The following is a 22,963-nucleotide window of genomic DNA, read 5'->3' on the forward strand; positions in this document are numbered from 1 at the left end:
GTTCGTGGTTGAACCATCCCAATACTGGCTAGATCGTCTTACTTTGAACCTGGGGAACCAGGTTCAAGTCTGGTGGGAGGCTCAACATCCTGTGATTCTGGGAAACTCACATAATTTCCCTGTGCCTAAAAATGAATGTGCAATGCAACTGATGCTCGTGTAAAGCACTCTGATACCTGAAGGTTCTAGCTCACGCTACAGAATACCTGCAAAAAAGAGAAAAAGAAACGTAACCAAACGTGTCAATGTTTTCCCCACTGTACCCTTCCGGATTTATGTCCGGTTTTAACAATTATTCGCCCACTTTCTGTTCCAATAATGATTTCCACAATTCTTTATTAATGATGGTGTATGGCAAACCAGAGTCCGCAAATATGTTCACATCAACCTCACCAATATTCATCCAGCATCAGGTTTGTTCCTACGCATGGTATTAATAATGTTTAACACATGGTTGTTCTGAACATTCATTACTACAGTGTAGTCTGAAGTATTACCATCCACTTCATAATCGACCTCAAACCTTCCACCATCCACACCACCTTCCCTTCTACTTTACACCTTTGTATTTTTTCTTACATACTTTTAAGAAGTGCCCTAAGATCGCACATATGCAGCATTTTTGCTTGGCCACAGGGAAATGTTTGCTTTAAGCCAACTGATCCTTGCTATCAGAACTGTAACATCTAGCTTGTCCCTTCCCTTTTGTTTTATCTTTGCCGATTTTAGGAGATCCTCTTCTATTCATGCTGATATTTACCTCTACTAAGATTATATAACACATTTGCAATAACTAAAATGGTCACCCCATCAATGAATGAGGTTACCATTTCCCTCCCACACAAACAGGCCAAAGATCTGGAGAAATGTGCATCATATAGGCCCATAGCACTTCTCAATATAGACTTCAAAATCTTTACTAAAATCTTGGCACGCGTCTGAAGGCAGTTATGCCCTTCCTCATAGAATTCTAATCTGCCAGGCTCCATTTGACACTGATAATGCATACTAGTTTTAGAAGGGTAATCTACATGGTCAAAAAAGGCAAGAAGAAATCAACTCCAGCGTTTTCATCTTTTAGATGCAGAAAATACTGTAGACCGTTTGGATTGGGGCTTTTTAACAGGAGTACTAGAAAAAAACATAGCTTTGGCTCACAATTCCGATCTATGACCCAGGTGAGATATCAAAATCCAACTTCACATATCTGGCTGAATAGACTGAGCACACGCCAATGCTAGCACCTATCCCCCTTCTCTTTGCTCTCAGTATAGAACGCTTTGCGACTCCTATTTGGGGAGATACAGAGGTAACAGGCCTCCACTTTGTAATGAACAAACATAAGCTCATACTATTTGCAGATGACATTCTACTGACTCTTACAGAGCTTTAGAAGTCCCTCCTGAAGTTAAGAACTCATTAAGAGACTTTTAAAAGGGTGTCAGGATTTTAAATAAATATCACTTAAGCTGAAATTCTTAAAGTTACACAGTAATCACTAGTGAGCGACTGTGAGACTGCCAGGTTCAGGTGGGCTGATAAACATATCACTCATTTGGAAGTCTAAATGACTTTTCCTATCCCTACTTACTCAACCTATTCTCTCTGCTAACAGAGATTCAAAGAGACCATGGGCGGTGGGCAACTCTTCCGGTCTCTTGGTTAGGCTGGATGAATGCAATAAAAATGAATATTCTACCAAGACTCCTGTATATGTTCTAAGCCCTAATAAAATCTAGACTCTTTTTGTCCACACTAAATAATCCTTCTTAAAATATACTTGGGGAAGGAGGAGGGCTTGAGTTGCCTACAGGAGTCTATGTGTACGGTCAGAAAGTGCTGGTGTAGCCTTATCAGATATCCACACCTAAGAAGCTTCTCAGTTGTGTTTAATTTTTAAATGAAGTGAACATGAATCAAACTCTGGCTATATATCGACAGAGCAATAGCGGGTGTTTCTCTATGGGATTATATTTGGACACCCAACAGAGACAGACTTCCAGACGTATATGTAAGCACTCCTAACAGCACAACGCTTCAAACCTGTGATGAGATTGATAATAATCACGAATTGACTACATGTGCACCCCCACATACTAATTAATTTCAACCTATCCTTCACACCAGCACTGACCCCAGGGCCCTTTGATGCTTGGCATGAAGGCAATTATCTCAGGGTAAGACACATACTCTATAGGATGCATCAAAACCTGTCCTCAGTGTGAAACAATAATCTTAATTGAGTTAACAAGAGAGATTGCACTATTCCCAACTATGCCATGGGGTATCGCACCCATACATTAAAGACACTATAACGCGAGCACCCGCACCAATGGAAACACCTTAATAAAAATGTCACAGGTTCAAGAAGAGTAATTGCATCCTTTAATCAGCTGATTCTTGCTGCAACATTGGCACTCATACACCGTTACAAGACTAATTGCTACAAGCTCATAGGTCACTCGAAGGGCAGTGGCCTATGCAAAGAAGCTCATTAAATTGCTCTATTGACACCTACACTTGGCCAAATTTCATATATACCCAGTACAAAGCTGTCATGTTGGCAAGAATGTGGTAATGTGGGAGACTTGCCCCACACATAGTGGATATGCCCAAGTATACAACCCACCTGAAGGGAAGTACTGAACTGCCTTAACACTGTGTGGGGCTGCCCAATTCCGAAGGGCATGCCATTCATAATATTTGAAGTTGCCCCACAAGAGCTACAATATCAATCCAATGGGGATATAATTTTCCTTATGAGCTGTTTATGTACAGTGAAAACCACTGTAGCGGTCTCATTGAAAAAGAAAGATCACCTGAATGTTAACCAAATGAATGTCCACCTCTGGCACCTTTTCGCCATGGAGAACATTTTCTGAATTCATCTGATGATGGCAAAGAATGTGAGTCCACATGGGAACCCCTGTGGAACTTCCTTTTGTAAGAAGCTCCTTCAAAGGCTTATCCATCTACAATGAAATCACTTAGGGGCTGCTTACGACTTTGGCGGTATGGGAGTGGGGCGGCATGCCAATGCCCTGCTCCCACACCGCCAACGTTGACCGCCAACAGTCGCTAGATTAGGAGCGTACTCCTGGTCTGTTGGGCAGTTCTTTGGCATTACCACGGCGGTGCCTTTAACAAAGGTAGCGAAATGCGAATGCCAAGGCAAGTTGATGCATGACATGGACTATTTAGTGTATTCCCTTCAGGAACAGGGCATACATGCATATGGAGACTTACCATGTCCCCCTGCATGCATCCAGGGTACAGGGGCAACAGAGGGCTTTGTTTTCCCACCACCAGTCTTTTCATGGTGGACTCACTGCCATGAAAAAGCTGGCAGTGGGGTAGCTCTGAATGTAATGTAATGTAAGGGGGTTTTTATATAGCGTAAACTATCCCTCCAGGGAGCATCTTGGCGCTTCGAGATGACTATGCAGGGATGGGGTAGCACTAGATCAGCTGTACATCAGGTCGAGCAATTTACTTCATACTAAACTTTTGCATAGTGTATCAGGTAGGCTATATATCCAGGTTTTTAGGGCTTTCTGAAAACTACTTCGGATGTGATTTGCCGAAGAGGCAGGGGCAATTTGTTCCAGGCCTTTGAGCCCAGGACCGCCAATGCCTCTCCTCCCTTTGTCTTTAATCTAAAGGTGGGGATGGTAAGGAGGTTAGCTTCTGAGGATCTCAGATGTCGTGAGGGTTTGTATCGCTCAAACATGGCCTGGATGTAACTGGGCCCTCTCCCGTGATAGGCCCTGAATATGTTTGGCAGCGCCACAGCGGCATCACCATGCTTATTGCTGCCCCAAACTGAAGGTGTACCACCAGGGAACGCGGGTCCTTGGTGTTTGTGGTGGTCTAAAATGCTCCGACCACCGTACTTGTAATACTGTGCCTGGACCACTGGTGCAGCGATCCTCGACCGCCACCGAACCTCCACCACAGTAAGCATGAGCGAATTTTGCGGATCTCGCGTTCGCGAATTTTGCGGATTTGCGGATTCGCAATCCGCAAAATCCGCGAATTCCCGCGAATTTGCGGATTTTTTTTTTTTTTGTGTTCGCCCGTGTTTCTGCCAGTTCGCGAGGGTTTTTACAATTTCGCAATTTGCGAACTTACCTGTCGGGTCGCAAGTTTTGCGAACTTGTTGTTTCTACGTGTCCAACCTGTTTGGGACACTCTTCTTCATCACTGCCACTCTCTGTCACCACTGCCACTCTCTGACTACTCATGCCACCCTCTGGCCCACCCATGCCACCCTCTGTTTCATCACCACACCCTCTGGTTGTCCAGTGTACATTATTTTCGGCAAAGCAAAGCACACCTTCCCTGCCTCAAGTGACCTGAATTAATTTGGGGCTGATTAATGTGTCACAGAATATTTTTTTAGCTGGCACCTGCTTCCTTAGTGCGCCCTGATTAGTGATCTTTTGCACTTGCTAAGTGCTTTCATTGTTGCAAAATTAGTTACAACACCTGCCCTGCCCCAACTGACAATAATGAATTAGGGGCTGATTAATGGATTTTAACTTCCAGCCTGGCTCCTGCTGTTAAAGATTAGACTGCAAAACGTCAACATTATCGGCGCCATCTTGCCCCTTTCCAAGCCCATTCGTGCGCATAAGCGGCAGCCATTTTGAGCACCATGGCCTCCCTGCCCCTCGCTGATAGCCAGCGCGTCTCTCTCTCTCTCTTAACCTCGCAAGCATTCCCCCGCACGCTGACAACCCCCGCTCTCTCATGCCTTGGGTCATAAACCCCTCTTCAGCGCAGCTTCACCACGGAATCCCATCCTGTTCCCAGCGCGACACCTCCCCTCATTCCTTTCATGGCCTCAAACCCTTTTGATACAAACCCCCTTTTCCTGTGTCCCCGTTTGTCTTCCTTGTTCCCAGGCCGCCACCTGGCTCTGCGGATACTGTTTATTACCCCGTACAGTAGGAAGCTTCCCCTCCCCATCAAAAGACCCCCGAACCGATCAAAGCCCCCACCCCATGAGATCCGATCAACCCCATGCATTCCGTGAATCGGCGGAATGCCCTGCTGTGCGACAACCATCACCTGTTGTGACCGGGGTGGGGAATCCAACTGTAAATGTATGTGGGAACGGGTCTGAAGGGGAGATTCCGAGGATGTTCTTTCAAGTACTAAAGTATTGCGAGAATGTGTTATGTGCAATAAAGATCATAAACCCTAGTATAAGAGGCCAGGCCTCAGAGATGTGGTTAGAGCACCTCGTGACGATACTTGCTGTCTGAATTGATGTGTTCTCCTCCGGAGAGAATAAAATCCTCGTTTCCTGCCTTCCAGTCTCCAGCGCCTGCTTCTTCATTGATTAATATTGGTGGGTCATAGAGGCGATACCGCCGGGCAACATAAAAGGGTCTTTGGTTACCGGTTGTCTTTGGAACCCTTTTTAACAATTGGCGTCCCAAACGTGGGGCCCATCAGCGACTCGTGGATCCAGTGGGAGAGGTCCCGACGACAGAGTGAACGACTGCAACGATCGGAAGGTACCCTGTCCGATAGACCCTCGTCTGACAGCCGATCATCCGAACTTCACTGGTTCCGAACAGACCTCTCTCGAGTGATCTGCGGTCCTGACTGGGAACCATCAGGAGTGCCACGAGAAGTACGAAGAGAAGAGGACGATCGGGCGCTGGATTCGGAAGACGAGAAACTGTCCATGCGGTCCGGGTAAGGTCGTGTAAACACGACGAATTGCGAAAGTGATAGATAATTGAAAGTAATTGATAATTGTTGAGAAAATACTAGTATTACTCTTTGTTAATTTATTGGAGATTCACTGTCTACAAACGGAGAAACAACAGGCTCTCCCTTTATAAACAGCGAAGGATAGGTACGCACCCGTCGGATCTATCTTTCTCCCCCACTGAACAATTGCCCCTTCCCCCCATTGATTAACTGTTATAGATTGTTTTCTGGAGATTCTCTGTCTGCAAACAGGGAAAAATAGGTCCCCTCTTTACAGATAGTGAAAGGGTAGGTGACGCGAACCTTTGCGAGCCTACTTATTCTCCCCACTGACCATATTGATTTTTTATTTTTGACCTAACATTGATCGCTCAGAATTGGTTCATGAGGTATTCACTACGTGCAAACAACGTAGAATAGAAATATTCTGTCTAGTCTTTGCGCGCAGTGATAAGATAGGTAGTGCTGACTATTATCCCATTGTGATCCGTCATGCCTGTCTTCTCCCCACTGGTCAGTAGCCTGTTTAACCCGGACCGCTTATTAGAGATGAACCATCCGGCTCCGCTGGAAGGCACCCCTAATAAGGACATGTTCACAAAGCATGGATTAGTCGCTATAGCCTATAGCCAGCTGTGGCATAAATATACGAAAAAGGATCGAGAAAGTCAGTGGCCACTGATAGGATCCTTCGAAAATGATAGAATAATCGCACTAGAAACAGCCCTTGGTAAAAACAAGACGACGTCCACTATGCTTGACAGCTTCGGCATGTGGCGAAAAGAAGCCGAACAACGCAAAAGGAGAACTGAGAGTGCTGCCTGACACTTCCAGGGGTCCCGGACACACCATTCAGCCTGGGGATTTCGTCCTGATCCGGAATTTCCAGCGTGCCAAGAGTCTGGAACCCCGGTGGACGGGCCCCTGGCAAGTCCTCATCACCACCCGAACAGCACTACGGGTGGAGGGAAAACGCAACTGGCTGCATGCACACCACTGTAAGAAGATCTCCTCGACCCTGACCTCGACCGAAAACATCGACAACCAAGAAGAGCTCCTGAACAAGGACCGACCATCACTAACCTGCTATCCTGATACCGACACACTTGAACTTTCAAAATTCTCTGATCCCACAGTGCCATCGAAAGAAGGGTATTTCCTGCGTCGAAAGGAGGGAGTCTCGGCTAAGTAGACCACGGACTGAGTTAAATCTCAGAACGGTGACCTAAACACTACCAAGGGTTACCCGGAGAGAAGCGAAACAAAGTCTGTGGTTCTGCCCGCTACCGAGCCCCTTGAAGATGATGGAAGCGCCAGATAAGAAGATGATGGAAGCGCCAAATAAGAAGATGATGAAGGAAACAGGAAATACCCACCGCAGAAACCCAAAAGCAGACAGACTCCATAGCCCAAAGACTATTGCGCTCTTCATCACAATCCTCTTCTGCTTTCTCCTCATGACCACACTCTGGATTGTGGAAGAAAATGCACCTGCTCACGAAACATTCCTGACCACTGTCCAGCCTACCACCATGAAGGAACATTATCTGATCTCGCTCTCTCCCCAACTCAGAGAGAGGCGAAAGGAATTTTGGAATAACTCCTTCGTACAACTACTTCACCAGCACAACCTTGCCACCAATGCCACCAACTGTTGGATCTGTGGGTTGCTACCCCACGCCACTGGACACTCGATACCATTCATCCCTTCACCTTTCTCAGTTCACGGTTCCTGTCTTGCCTGGCTGATGCTTCTGCAAGAAAGCTTTAAAGACAATGCCACCTCCAGCAAAACCGTAACGCATTTCTACCACGGGGTCTGGCGGAACAGAACAAAGACACACTTCTGCCCGCAGACCAACAACAACACAGTCCACTTGGACATCCCTGCTAAAGAACAAGTTGAAATGCAAGTGTTCAATAATCCAACCAGAACCACCTTCTCCTACCTGCGAAAACGAACGGCTGCCACTCTGACTGTGGCCCTGTCAGTCATCAACGTCACCGGCCACATGTGCATGGAAGGGCTTGGGACTCAGCTGGTAGGCCACAGTGCCTGCCGGTTTTCCAGAACTCTGGACTCCATCGACCCACCTTCCTTTGTGGCATCTCCAAACACGTATTTCGTCTGCGGCACGAAGGCTTACACCTGGCTCCCCAAAGGCTGGGGGGGCACTTGTTTCATTTCTTTCATCCTTCCTCCGACTTACGTGGCACCAGCAAATCATCACAGACAAAAACGAGCCAAGGACATCGAACAAGCCGATTCAACAGGAGCGCAATTCATCGATGCTATGAAAGGACTAGTCCCCCTCTGGGGCCCGATGGCAAACAGCCGTGCCATCCGACATCTGACTCAAGCAGTTGAGACAACAATGAACATCACGGCTGGTATCCTTGCTAACAACACCGCTGAACTTCAAGCGGTCCGCTTGGTGGCCCTCCAGAACCGCCTTGTCCTGGATGTGGTTCTTGCGGATCGTGGTGGAGCATGCCGCATCATTGGGTCCAGCTGCTGTACGTACATACCGGACAATTCACCCTCAGTGTACAAGGCCATCGAACATCTTCATAGACTCTCTTCAGAAGTCCACCAAGAACAAGAAGAATGGTCGCTGGGTGGGTGGTTCTGGAGCACCGTTAAAAACTGGGGCTGGAGACTATTCACCATTATCCTGATTCCTGTGGTTGTACTATGCGGTTTATGTTTAGGAATTCAATGTCTACCACCCCTGTGTACATTATGTATAAATTGTATTTGCCCTAAGACTGTGGACTTTGAAAACGAACGTATGAGAGCAATATATGATGCCGAGGTTAGGAATTTGATGAAGATTGACATTGAGTAAGCAAGTTGGCTAAGATATGTTGAAAAGGGAGGACTGTTAAAGATTAGACTGCAAAACGTCAACATTATCGGCGCCATCTTGCCCCTTTCCAAGCCCATTCGTGCGCATAAGCGGCAGCCATTTTGAGCACCATGGCCTCCCTGCCCCTCGCTGATAGCCAGCGCGTCTCTCTCTCTCTCTTAACCTCGCAAGCATTCCCCCGCACGCTGACAACCCCCGCTCTCTCATGCCTTGGGTCATAAACCCCTCTTCAGCGCAGCTTCACCACGGAATCCCATCCTGTTCCCAGCGCGACACCTCCCCTCATTCCTTTCATGGCCTCAAACCCTTTTGATACAAACCCCCTTTTCCTGTGTCCCCGTTTGTCTTCCTTGTTCCCAGGCCGCCACCTGGCTCTGCGGATACTGTTTATTACCCCGTACAGTAGGAAGCTTCCCCTCCCCATCAAAAGACCCCCGAACCGATCAAAGCCCCCACCCCATGAGATCCGATCAACCCCATGCATTCCGTGAATCGGCGGAATGCCCTGCTGTGCGACAACCATCACCTGTTGTGACCGGGGTGGGGAATCCAACTGTAAATGTATGTGGGAACGGGTCTGAAGGGGAGATTCCGAGGATGTTCTTTCAAGTACTAAAGTATTGCGAGAATGTGTTATGTGCAATAAAGATCATAAACCCTAGTATAAGAGGCCAGGCCTCAGAGATGTGGTTAGAGCACCTCGTGACGATACTTGCTGTCTGAATTGATGTGTTCTCCTCCGGAGAGAATAAAATCCTCGTTTCCTGCCTTCCAGTCTCCAGCGCCTGCTTCTTCATTGATTAATATTGGTGGGTCATAGAGGCGATACCGCCGGGCAACATAAAAGGGTCTTTGGTTACCGGTTGTCTTTGGAACCCTTTTTAACACTGCTTGTCTCCCTTAGCTGTAATTCATGACCTTTGTGGCATATGTGTAACTATTCTGAGGTTCAGAGCAGGGTCACATAATAGTTTCAACTGGCAACTGAACTCTGGAGGGGCCCCTCAGGAAGCACTACAGGAAATGGCTACTAATGATGTGCCTGAACTTTTGAACCTGGTAAGTAGTTACTTTCAGTTTTGCTTAGATCGTATTTCTGCAATTTCGCACTTATTCGCGGGGCGCGAACTCACGCGAACAGTGCGAGCAGTGCGAGCAAAATCCGCTGCTCGCGGATTTGCGGATTTTGCAGGAAATTCGCAAATCTCGCGGATTGCGGATTTCCCGAAAATCCGCAAAATCCGCGAGCGGAACGGATTTTCCGCCCATGCCTACACCACAGGTCCATGGTCCATCGGCCCTTAATCTCTTCTGACTATAGAAAAGTGATACATAAGGAATGTACTATATTTTCATGTCATATATATATATATATATATAAAGTGTAATGAGCAATGCTGATACATCCTAGAACATTGACATAATACATACCTGTAGTCCAATGTACATGTGATACAACTCAATTCATACCTTGTAAGACTGCATCTTCACAATATATGGGTGGTTTTTCCGGGGCGGGAGGGAAAAGTTAGAGGTTCTCCTTTCTGTGTTTATTTTAATTTAAATTGTAGTACAGCTATTGTGAATCATTATGATAATGGAATTTTTGCCCCTTGCGCTGTACAATTACTAACTGTTGCAAAAAATTATAATATTTTGTTAAAAAAAATATGGGGCATATTATCAAGACTCAGCAATAATTATCGCTGAACGCGCTTAGTGCGTTTTTTACTATCGCCGGCTATCGCTGGATTATATCACCATGACTGTGCTGTATTAACAATGCTTAGCGCATTGGCTATGTAAAATCCAGTGATAGCAGGGAAATGGGCCGACATCGCTGACAAAACAAGCGAAACTCAATGTGAAACGGCAATAAGCTTGCTAATATGAGCATGTGGCCTTTTTAACCCTATGATCCATCTACCATTTTAGGTATGCCTTAGTCAGGTTTCAATCAGGCGTACAATTCCTGCGATGATTGGGGTTTAGCGCGACTTTTGGTATGCTTTATGTAAGGAACGCCTACCTTGCATGCCATTCGCTATAAATATCGCTGACCTGCAAGGCGATAGAAAGAGTGACAGCTAACTCCTGAAAGCTTGTGCTAACCCATGTTAGAGCAGGCTCGATATTAGGGCAATAAAAATATCGCCGCTTTTTTGGGAAAAGTGGCGATATGGCCCTTGATAATATGCCCCATGTTTTGTGTCAATGCCATTAAACACATTAATCTTTATTTGACGTTGGTTATGTTTTTTGATTCTTCCTGTGAAGTAAGATAAAAATAAGTATCACTTAATATTTTATCTGCCCTGTCATTTATGTATCTGGTAATACGTATACTCACCTTAAAAATCGTAAAAGTGAAAAAAACAGCGGGGCACTGTGAAGGCTGCACCTCAAACTCCAGTCACAACAAGGAACTAAGGAAAATCGACAACCTGCTGTCTTTTAGAAAAGAGCTCAAAACATGGCTGTTTTGTCAATAAAGTCCATCTGGTTCCTCGTTCTGTGTTGGGTCTGATAGCGCTGGGACACTCTGCCTGAGTAGCTGAGCGCTCTACAAGACCCAGGATAACATAACATAACATAACAAGTTAAGTGTCCTGTGCACAATTCTTCTGGCACCTTCCGCTGTTTTGTGCCACTGTTCAACAGATCAGTATCTTATCGAATATAGGAAGGTGCACGAGGAAAGAGTCCAATTCCAGTATGGATTTTAAAATATCTCCTTTATTGTAATTCCTCAGTATAAAGGTTAAAATCTAGCCATTGCATTTCGTTCCATACACTCCTGGAACTTCAACAGGGCTGATATCAATCACATAAAAACCACATAAAACATTTAACACAACATTTAACGTACTTACAAAATACAAACATGCTAATAATAATTAGTACACCTAATGGAATATGAGTAATCAATGGCATCCCAACCCAAATTCCATAAACAGAGTTTTTATTATGGAACTAGAACTCATTCCATAGGCAGGCACAAAAACATCTCAAATTCAACATAACAAAATATAAACCACACAAGGCAAAACATATTCAAACCCTACATTTCAAAAATCTCCCCACTCTTATCCCTTATAAGCATAATACCCCACTGCTATAAACCATTGTAAATCAATTATTGCTATACATATACACCTAAAAAAACACATTTAAACCATTTCATAATTAATACATTATCAGCCTGATTCATCAACGACCCGTTTTACGAGTCTATAATAGCGATTCATAAGGAATCGCTATTACAGGCTCGCAAAACGGGATTCATGTAGGAATCGCAAAAAAAATGCGATTCCTACATATTCCTTATTTGCGATTAGCAAATTGCTAATCGCAAATAAGGAATAACTCCCCATTCATTCCTATGGGCCAAAAGGCCCATAGGAATGAATGGGGAGTATTCCTTATTTGCGATTAGCAATTTGCTAATCGCAAATAAGATAGCGATCTAAAGGGTGCCAGGGGTGTCCAAAGGACACCCTGCAGCACCGCTTAAATGCAAATTGAAACAGGTGTTGCGCACACACATGTCCAAAGGACATGTGTGTGTGCAACATGCAACTTAGAAAAATGCTTTTAAAAGCATTTTTCTAAGTTTTCGCTATTTACCACGAGGTTTGACCTCGCGGTATATAGCTGGCCGAAATTGCGAATTCGCTATTTAAAAATGGATGATGAATTGCATTTAAGGAATCTCAAATAGAGATTCCTTAAATGTAATTCCTCGCTAAATAGCGAAATCGCTATTACCAATTTTTGCATTTGGGATGATGAATCCCAAATGCAAAAATCGCACTCGCAAAGGACCAGATTCTCAGAATCTGGCCCTTTGCGAGCGCTATTCAGCTTGATGAATCAGGCTGTATGTTACTAAAAACACAAATATTTTTTTTATAAACATATAGGATCAAACATAATACAATAATTTCATAGAAAATAACACTTGCAAACAGTATTACATACAACAATATTTTTATTAACGATATTAAAAACAACAAAAATGATATTTTTACCGTTGATATTCCTGTTGACGATATGTTTGACATCCAGATAGTCTCTACACGATCTTTGTGTATCACAATATTTTTTATATGATATTTTGTCCAAACACCCTCCCTCTCTACGTCTGTGTGAACCTCACCTTTCTTTCTCCAGCTCACCTTGGACTTTATACTTCACCCCTTTTCTCTTCACATCTACAGATTGCTCTATAAATTTCTCATTGCCTAACCACTGTTCCTAGACTCTACCTATCTCTCTATACCATAACAGCTCACTCATCTCTTTCTAACTTACCTCTTTCTCTACCTCACCCAGTGGTTTACCCCACCCATCTCTGTCTTTCTACATTTCCCCCATGTTTGTAGCTCATTTTTACTTACTTGGTAGGAAGGCACATCTATTGCTCTAATCCCTTTTTCTAAACCTGCTTTTCTACCTTACTTTCTACTTACATCACCTTTCTCTCTTTACCTTACGTCTCTTCCATTCTTAACCTGTCTTTCTACCTAACCCCTATCTCTCCTGTCCTTTCACTGCAATCTGTCACTATCAAATTCAGTTCACCTATCTGTTCTACTCCTCCTTTCCACCCGTCACATTCTCTTGATGAGCAGAATCAGAGGGCACTGTTGACCCTTAGAAATATACTTACAGAAAGACAATAGGAGGGACAAGGCAAAGAAACAGATTTTGTGGGGAAATGATCATAGTTTGTCAGACTTGAGGCATGGGTGAAGGGCAAGCATATTCTAATGGAGTTCCAATATGGTTTTCAAGAGGGAAAGGGCACAATAGACCAGTGCCTGAACCTCTCACTGATTATGGAAAATATGCCAGAGCCAAGGGTGGGAAAATCTATCTCACATGTAAGGATTTATCCACAGCTTTTGACTGCGTGTCCCCCCCCTAGACTCTGGCATATAATGAAGGAGATTAGAATTGATCAGGCTATAGTTTACTTTATTCGACAACTGTACTCTGATGCCTCCTCGTCTGTACGTTATGGGAGGAATGGGGAGTGCACCCGACCATTTAAGATCTCAAGAGTGGTAAGGCAAGGCTGCATCCTCGCACCGTTTCTTTCTTCCATCTACACTAATAGTGTAGGAAAACATCTTAACGGCACAGCCTTGGATGTCCATGTGTCCTCTAATTATCAGCGGTTATCAATCCTGGCATATGCCGATAGCGCCGTCTTGATGTCCCGAACTGGGTTGGGGCTTCAGCGCCTCATATCAGCCTTCGCGGCCTTTATGAGTTCATTGGATCTAAAGGTCAACCAGTCGAAATCCTTTGTAATTATTGCAGGAGCAGGGAAACGCAATAAAACACCATCTTTGATCATGGATTCTGGAAAAATTGAAGTGATGGAGTCGTTTCCCTACTTAGGTATACTTTTTTATAAAAATCGAACATGGTCTAAACTGGTTGAGGAAAGAGCAATGGCCATGGAGAGGAGCTTAGTGGCACTAAAATTATTCTCTAAATGGTTGGGAGAAAAACCCTTAATCCCCATGAAAAAGATTTACCACTCTAAAACAAAGGCTACAGCTTCTTATGGGGCAGGCGTATGGGGGATGGCACCTAGTGACCGCTTCAATCTATAGAGAACACATTTCTAAATCTTTCAACTCTCTTCCTGAGTCCTATTCACATAGAATTTGCCCTACATTACATTGTGGATACTATTAAATTGGCCCCACCCCTGGCGTGGCTTTCTATTTGGCTTAGGGACACAGTCCCCGTTACCCAAAATATAATAAGTAAGATTCTAAAATCAGAAAACTACAGCAGGATTAAGTAGCTAAAGTACGTAGAGATGGAACTGACGGCTATTGGTTTAAATCTTCTTTTTAAGGACCTATCCACCTGCGAGACCATATCAAAGCGGAAAATGGCAAACACATTTATGTTGAGGGACAAAATATCAGAGAAGGGAAAGGAATTTTCAAAGTCAGTCGGCCCTCATGTATGAATTAACTCCACCTTTAGAAGAGGTAGGATACTTTTACCTGGCTGAAGTCACAATACCGCATCATAAAATATTTTACTAAGATTCTGCCTAAATTTGATCCTGCTGATGATAGGATACCCATGGGAGAAATGTAACCATTCGGAACTCTCCTTGTGTCCGTGCGATATGCAATCACCACAAAATGATCTTCACCTTCTATTCTTTTGTGGTTTTTATCGACAGGAAAGACACAATTTCATTGTCCCGATCTGTAAACGTTATAATCTTAAATTTTGTCGCGTAGCACTGCATTGCTTTAAATCCCTTCCGAATCCTTTTGTATGCTTCTCAGTCGCATCATTTCTATGGGCATGTATGAAAAGAAGGAAACAAGCGGGCCCATAAACAGTAGTGGGATTGTCTTTTAAATTTTTAACCTCTTTAATATTTGGGGGCAGATTTATGTTAACTGGCGCATCCCCAGGGATGCGCCAGTTAACATGCGCCACAGTGCGCCACAGCTCCGCCAGCCATGGTGCGCCGCATTTATAATGCGGCGCACCATGGTGCAAAAACGGCACAGATGCGTGACGCATCTGTGCCGGAAATGTGGCGCATTGCTGGAGTTGCGTCGCAAGCGCGACGCAGCTCCAGCAAGGCTCGGGGGTGCCCCATTTTAACAATGCTGCGTCAAGACCTACGCCTGCTTCAAGCAGGCGCAGGCTTTTGACGCAGCATTGGCTTAAAAGTGACTGAGTGAGATTCCATTTCATCTGTATGTACATTGTCTACTTAACAAAAATGTAAAACATCTAGGGGCAGATTTATGAGGCCCTTGCGCCACGTTTATGCCGCTGTTGCGTCACGCAAGGCGGCGTAAACGTGGCGCATCCCTACGAACGATTTACAACGTGACGCATCTGCCTAGATGCGTCACGTTGTAAAGCCCTGCGCCGCTTGTGGGCGTTCCGGCGCAGGGTGGGCGTTCTGGGGCAGGTGCGCCTCGCAAAAGTGGCTGAGTGAAATCTATGAGATTTCACTCAGTCACTTTTAAGCCAATGCTGCGTCAAAAGCCTGCGCCTGCTTGAAGCAGGCGTAGGTCTTGACGCAGCATTGTGTAGATGGGTCACCCCCGAGCCTTGCTGGAGCTGCGTCGCGCTTGCGACGCAACTCCAGCAATGCGCCACATTTCCGGCACAGATGCGTCACGCATCTGTGCCGTTTTTGCACCATGGTGCGCCGCATTATAAATGCGGCGCACCATGGCTGGCGGAGCTGTGGCGCACTGTGGCGCATGTTAACTGGCGCATCCCTGGGGATGCGCCAGTTAACATAAATCTGCCCCCAAGTTTTATATATTTGAGGCAAGACAAAAAGAAATCCAAGAACAAAAAGAAATTGCTTCATCAATGCACGTTCAAGCTATCTCTTGATACCATCTGCTGGCAGACAAAGGACAGCTTGAGTTTCAGCTGTGTGCCACCTAAAAGATTAACGTGCAATTCAATACTGTTTGTCGTCAGGAGTGCTTGAATTAGATGAAATGTGTAATAAATTAAGTTTCCCAACATGGGTCCTAAAATATTTCTTACCTGAGGCACCAAAATATTTGTTGCTCGAGGCCCTAAAAGATGTAATGATGGGGCTTCAAAAGTCCTTAAGGTCGCACACGAAGGTTCATGTTTAGAGCATATCCAAACAGTACACACCTCACCGAATACAGGGGCATATTAACAACTGCCAGCCAGCGAACGTTATCGCTGGCCGTGCTTAGCAATAGATTTGTTATCGCAGGATATCGCAGGAAATTATTGCCATGCTAGCGCTGTATCAACAACGCATAGCGCAATGGCGATAATTATTCCGGCGATAGCGGTGTTTTCCATGGAACATTGCTGGTTTTCCAGCGATTTTGCATGGAAAATGGCGGTAACCTTGCTGATAGGACCCTGTGGTCGTATCAGCATAATCCACCCCCTATGTTGTGAATAGGTAAGTCAGGATTTTAGCAGACGTTAGTTTTTGGCAAAAACCACAGTTTTCGCCAAAAACGAACGTCTGCTAAAATCCTCAACCCTTGTTAATATGCCCCACAATTTATTAAGCTTAACTTAAACACCCTTTCAACCATTCACCTCAAAATAGCGCCGTAAGACCTCGTAAGGGTATAAAACGCTATAGAAAAACAATACAAAAAAACTATTATTTTACCTTCATGCCAATGAGTCTTTTCTACCTATGCAGCCACTGTACATAAACCATTCACTGCTTAATACAATTAGTAAAGACAGTTTTTTTTTTATTAGGCCCATCGAACTATGGAGCATATTACCAAGCAATAGCAATAATTATCGCTATTGCTTGGTTAGCGTGAAAAAATTATTGCCGCGCTGCAGCGATTTTTATCGCAGATAAACCTTGGTATTACCAAGGTTTATCGCAAATGCGATAAAAATCGGCCGCAATGCATGAATATCGCTGAAAAGTCAGCGATATTCAAACATTAGCGAGCTAATGCTCTTAGCCATGTAATGCACCTCCCATTGTATAACATGGCTAAGAACTGGTCAGGGCAGGCGTTAGCTTTTGGAGATATTCGTGCTTAGCGCGAATATCTCAAAGTTGGTAATAGGAGATAGTGATGTTAGCGACTGTTTCCAGTCGCTAACATCTTGGCACGCCCACTTTGCATGTCATTAGTGATAAATATCACTGACATGCAAAGTGGGGCCCAAGATGGTCGCTATCTCCTACTAGCTGTCGCTAACTGGTGTTAGCGACAGCTAGGTAATAGGGAGATAATTTTATCTCCGCTTTCTTGGCTTTTAAAGCCAAAAAAGCGGAGATAAACCCCCTTGATAATATGCCCCTATATTAATTACGCAAAAAAATACTTCCTGCAATTAGTTCATTCAATAAATGAACAATAACATGTTGTCCTTCTTTACCTAATGTAGCACCTTAAAAGGCTAGTGCATGTACCGAGGCACTAAAATCTTCGGGCATATTACCAACGAGTAGCGATATTTATCGCTAACTAGGCTTTGCAACGATTTTTTTATCGCTAAGCATCGACGGAAATTATCGCTGAGAATACTTGCTATTAGCAACGTTTATCTCAGAAGTGATAAAAATCCTCACGCTAACTGCCAAATGAGAGATTATCACTGGAAAACCAACGATAATCTCTCGAAGTTTGGCGTTAGCTTGATGATAGGGGCTCACAAACTTAGCCATGATATCCACCTTCCATAGGATATCATGGCTAAGTCAGGAAAATACCAGGTGTAAAAAAAGCAGCGCGGTTAGCGCTGTTTTTTTATCACTAACAGGGTTAGCGATATCCTTGATAATAAGAGAAATGTCGCTTAACAACTTTTCTCCTATTATTTTTTTTTGGAACGCCCCCTTTGCATCTCATTAGAGATGCAAGGAGAAGTGTAGAGAAAAAGGGACCTAACATGCAAATTTGCGTGTTAGCACCCTGTTGCTGATAGGGAGATAATTTTATCTCCGCTTTCTTGGCTTTTAAAGCCAATAAAGCAGAGATAAATCCCTTGATAATATGCCCCTTGCTTTTCGGAAGCCCCCTTGGAAGGAGGTTTAATTCTGAAGCTCGGTGTAGGAGAGTAGGGTCTGCAATCCTATGATCACCCAGATTTTTTGCTTTTGTTTCACTGGTTTACGACTTTCTCTGGCTGTGGGCCTGCCAATCAGACCCACAGCCTGGCTGTTCTCTTTCTAAATTCCGAGATGTACCCTAGGTGCATTTACCAATTGGTACTGGGCCGCCTTATCAGACCCTGTAACTCAGGGCATAGGTGTACCCAGGGCCGCCAGGGGCTGCAGCATGTATTATGCCACCCCTGGCTGGCCTCCTAAATTTGACACAACTGGCTGCATGACAGCTGGGGCGAAGTCGTGTAATCACCCTTTGCTTTAGGTATAGTAGTTCTATATCTAACCATACAATGGACACCCGAGTTCCTATCAGTCACTCCTATGGCAGGCCTTGACAATCCTGAAGGCAGAGTGCGTGGGCTCGTGTGAGCTAGGTTCAGGCCCGAGCCGAGCCCGGTTGCAGCTTGCGGAATCAAGACCCAATGGCTGTTCCATGATAACGCGTACCACATCGGTAACTTCGGTGTCGCGTTATCAAGACATGTCGAGTAAGGTGTCATACAAATCGGGGTGCTGCCCCCTCACCAACTCTGGCGATGAGGTTAGCATTCCGCCCTTCTAGAGGGACACGACATGTACGTAACTGTGAACCCCGGTTAAAGTTAACGAAAGCCTCAGCTCCACAAAATGGATGCTGCCACCACAGACACGAGTCTGACCTCCTGCTGCTGGGAGTCCTTCCAGCGAGGAGCACTTGGACAAAGGGTTTCCTGTCGAGGGCGGTGTTCGCACCGTCCCAGACAGGGTTTGTGTATTCTGGGTAGGTAGGGCTTTTGCGAGAAGGTGACTGCGGAGTGGCACCCCGGTGCTCACTACGCATCTGCCGGTTAGAACCAGTTCCAGGGGCGACAGCCCTGGCCTGGGGAAAGTCCGGCAGGGGAGAGGGGTGTAACTACCCCCCTTCCTGGTCCCACCTTTAGGGCAGGACCTAGTCATGTACCCACCCCTTCCTTTAGGATAAAGGCCGGAGCGGGGACCCTTCCAAATTAGATCATCTTTGATTCAAGAACTACTTTCTACGAAAGGACATTCAAGACTCTTCTCAAGATTTCTCCCTTGTGACTAAGGAGTAGTCACCCTGCATCAGCGGGCACCACCTAAGAACTCTGCGGTTTGCTGTAAGTCCTTCCTCAAGGAATCCGACGGCCCAGCTCGACGAGAACTGGCTTCCCTGGCACCTCTGACCTCTACCCACGTCATCAGCTCAGCTGTGATCTGTGGGTGCGACGAGACCTCGAGGGACCGGCCATCATCAGAACCTGCACGCTCTTAAAACCAGCACGACCATCGAGGTAACTCTCTGGTGAGTGCTCTGGGGTCCGAGAAGCCCCGACCCTGAGCCGCTCCAGCACCGAAGTGCAGTCTCCCAGCATCTCCACGATCTGCGTGGGGCCCTTCTGCTCGCTGCTCAGCACGTTGTCTGGTCACTAGCCGCTGGCTTGTGCCCTTCTGTGACGACATCCGAGAATCATCACTGCTGGTCTGGTTGCTCCAGACTGGCCCTTGCTTCCATCTTTGCGAGAAGCACCCCGGACCCTCCTGGTCCACTCAAGACGCCATCTTAGGCCCACCACGTGGCCCTGAGATCTGCCAAGGCTTGTTGCCCCATCCTGGGCCCAGCGACGCCGACAGCATCATCCTTCGTGGGACAGCTCGCACCTCCACCGTGGTCGCCGACAACGCCTCCTGGTCCGTGAGACTGCAGAGCCTAGCGCCGCCCACTCACCTGGTCGAGGTGACGGCCAACCGGTGCCCTCCTGGTACCCTCTGACTACTGGCTAGTAGTACGAACTTGGTCCCCTCTGCTTTCAGGTTTTCATCAATCTCCGATCCAGGCTTGGATCTCTACGAACTATTCAGCACTGGTCGCCGGCCAGCAACTCCTTTCTTCCGGCTCCTGGCTCGTCAGCGAAGACCCCGACGCCTGTAAGACTTGTGCAGCCGCAGCCCTCGTGGCTAGGTAACTCGGCATTTCGGTGCCTGCATAGCCTCCTTACTCTAGGGTCCCGAGTCCCTCGCTTCCGACTTGCCTTATCGGGTCCGCCCGAGACCTTAACCTTTCCGTGTCCTCGGACACTTGTTTTAATTGTGCACTTGAAGTATTTGCTAAAGAGATTTGGTTTGTGCTTAGTACCCTGTCCTCATAAAGAGTACAGGGCTGTTGTGATTCTTAATAAATATACTGTTTATTTTCATAACACTTGTGTGGTGTCCTTTCACTGGGTGTTCAAGGGGTACATGTGTGGTAAACAGCTGGCTTAACGCGCCCTCTCGAGTCTTTAGCCTTAGACTGCTCGTATCCACGCTACTAGGATAGCTGGTCTATAGGTTGACTTACAACCAAACACCATAAGGGTCGTTGGAACGATACATAGCGGTCGCTAGAATAGCGAACGTTGCATATCGGGCCAACCTCTCACATTGGTGAGCAGCGGTTGGGATTTGAGCTTGCTGTTGTTTTACCACACGTATCCTAAGAATATCTTGTTGAAAGATCGCACAAGTACTGTTAGTACATATAACTAAAAGCTTAGAATACTCTGAGTTCTACTGAACCAGCTGTTGTAGCTCCGCAAGGCTTAGCACACCTTGGCTACAACTCTTAGCAAGGGAACAGTAGGGAAACACATAGTGTAGGTAGGTGCATCACTTACACCACACTAGAAACAGTATGTCGGACAAAGGAGGAAACTCTGGGTCTCCCCTTGTGTCAGTTGACCCTCCACAGGTCATCCCTTCAGGATATACTGTGCTGAGCTTCAAGGAGTTAAGACAGCTGTGTCACTCCAGGAAGATCAAGCAGGGGTCTAACCCCACAACGTCCTTTCTGATTGGTCTCTTGGAGACTTATGATGCCAGAAGGGCTGAGAAACTTCTTAGCTCTTCTAATCCAGAAGGAGACATGCCTCCCCTCGAGGGAACCAGAGACGATCCTGACCTCATCCACCTCGCAACTGAGAACGAAGATGGGGAGGAGGATGAGGATGAGGATCTCTCTGGGGATGAGGCAGATAAGGGACAGGTAGAAGTCGTCAGACTAACACGGTCCAACTTAAGCAAACATGATAGTGGTACTGGGGGACCCCCGGCGCTACTGTCAGGTCCGCTTAACATTGGGAATGGACGAGCCAGATCTCTGTCAAGAGGCTCTGGCAGATCCCTTCAAACCAATGGCTCTCACAACTCTTCTCAAAGAGGGATGACGTCCCCTCAGAGGAGAGTGTACGAAGCTAAGGAAAGGGCAGCTAATCTGAGGATCGAAAGGGAAGAACTTGCCCTGGCCAAAGAAAGGCTTGCCTTTGCTAGAGAGCAACAGTTAAGTGGGGCAGTCCCCACTGGTGGCAGCAATGTACCTAGTAATAGGGAAAAGAGTTTCGATACGAAACACCTTGGGAAGATAGTGCCCCCCTTTAAACAAGGGGACGACATCCACAAATGGATTACTGCTTTGGAGAGGGCCTGCACTGTGCAGGGTGTTCCCCAGAGTCAGTGGGCAGCTATCTTGTGGCTCTCCTTGGAAGGAAAAGGAAGAGACAAGCTCCTCACCACAAGGGTGGAGGATGCTAACAATTACCAAATCTTGAAAAATACACTCGTTGAAGGGTTCGGCCTAACCACTGAGCAGTACAGGGTGCTGTTCAGGGATACCCAGAAAACGCAGGCTCAAGATTGGTCTGACTTTGTCGATTGTGCCACTAAGGCTTTTGAGGGCTGGTTGCTGGGCAGTAAGGTTACTGATTACAAAGGATTGTATAATTTGATGATGAGAGAACAAATTTTAAACAATTGTCAGAACCAGTTGTTGCATCAGCATCTTGTCGACTCGGATCTGACCTCTCCCCAAGAATTGGGAAAGAAGGCAGACAGATGGGTTTGTACGAGAGTTAAGCAGAACCAGGGCCAGAATCAAGGTGGTCAGAAGAAAGCAGACCAGAAGGGTAAAGATTCTAAGGGGGAACAAAATGACCAGAAGTCTTAGACAGGTCCCCAACAACCCAAAGAGGGTGGGGGTCAGGCTCCCCAAAAGAAGAAAGAAGGCCAATCCAAAAGATGGTGCCAGTACTGTAAAAGTAAATCTCACTGGTTTAGTGAGTGCACCAAGAAAGGAGGAGGGCAGACTCCTGCCACTGCAGCCCCTAAGGCACCTGTGCCCCCTAGTACAGTCAGCAGTGGTAGTGCGCCTCCCAAGGGTTTAGTAGGGTTAACCCTGGGTTCTGAGGGGCGTGACAACTTAGTTGGCACACTCACTCAGGCTGTCCTTGTCAGTACAGGGGACGTGGACGTGTCCCCTGACGTAAGCCCCAATTCTTTGGGCAAATACCGACAGACGCCTTTCATAAATGGAAAGATGGCTCAGGCCTATAGGGACACTTGTGCCAGCGTCACCATGGTGACGCCTAACTTTGTGGACCCTGGACAGATCATGCCAGGTACAGAGTTCCTGGTGACCAATGCAAGCAATGTCACTACCAATCACAGTATGGCAATTGTAGCTTTCTCCTGGGGAGGGGTAACTGGCCAAAAGAAGGTTGTAGTTAGTCCAGACCTCCCAGTGGATTGTTTGTTGGGCAATGATTTGGAGTCATCACAATGGTCAGAAGTGGAGCACCGGACTCACATGGAAATGTTAGGTTTGCCAGCACATGTGTTCGCTGTGACTAGGTCACAGGTCAGGAAATGCCCCACTGAACAGGTGCTGGATCCTGGAACA

This window comes from Lissotriton vulgaris, chromosome 6 (assembly GCF_964263255.1).
Source record: "Lissotriton vulgaris chromosome 6, aLisVul1.2, whole genome shotgun sequence".
Lineage (NCBI taxonomy): Eukaryota > Metazoa > Chordata > Amphibia > Caudata > Salamandridae > Lissotriton > Lissotriton vulgaris.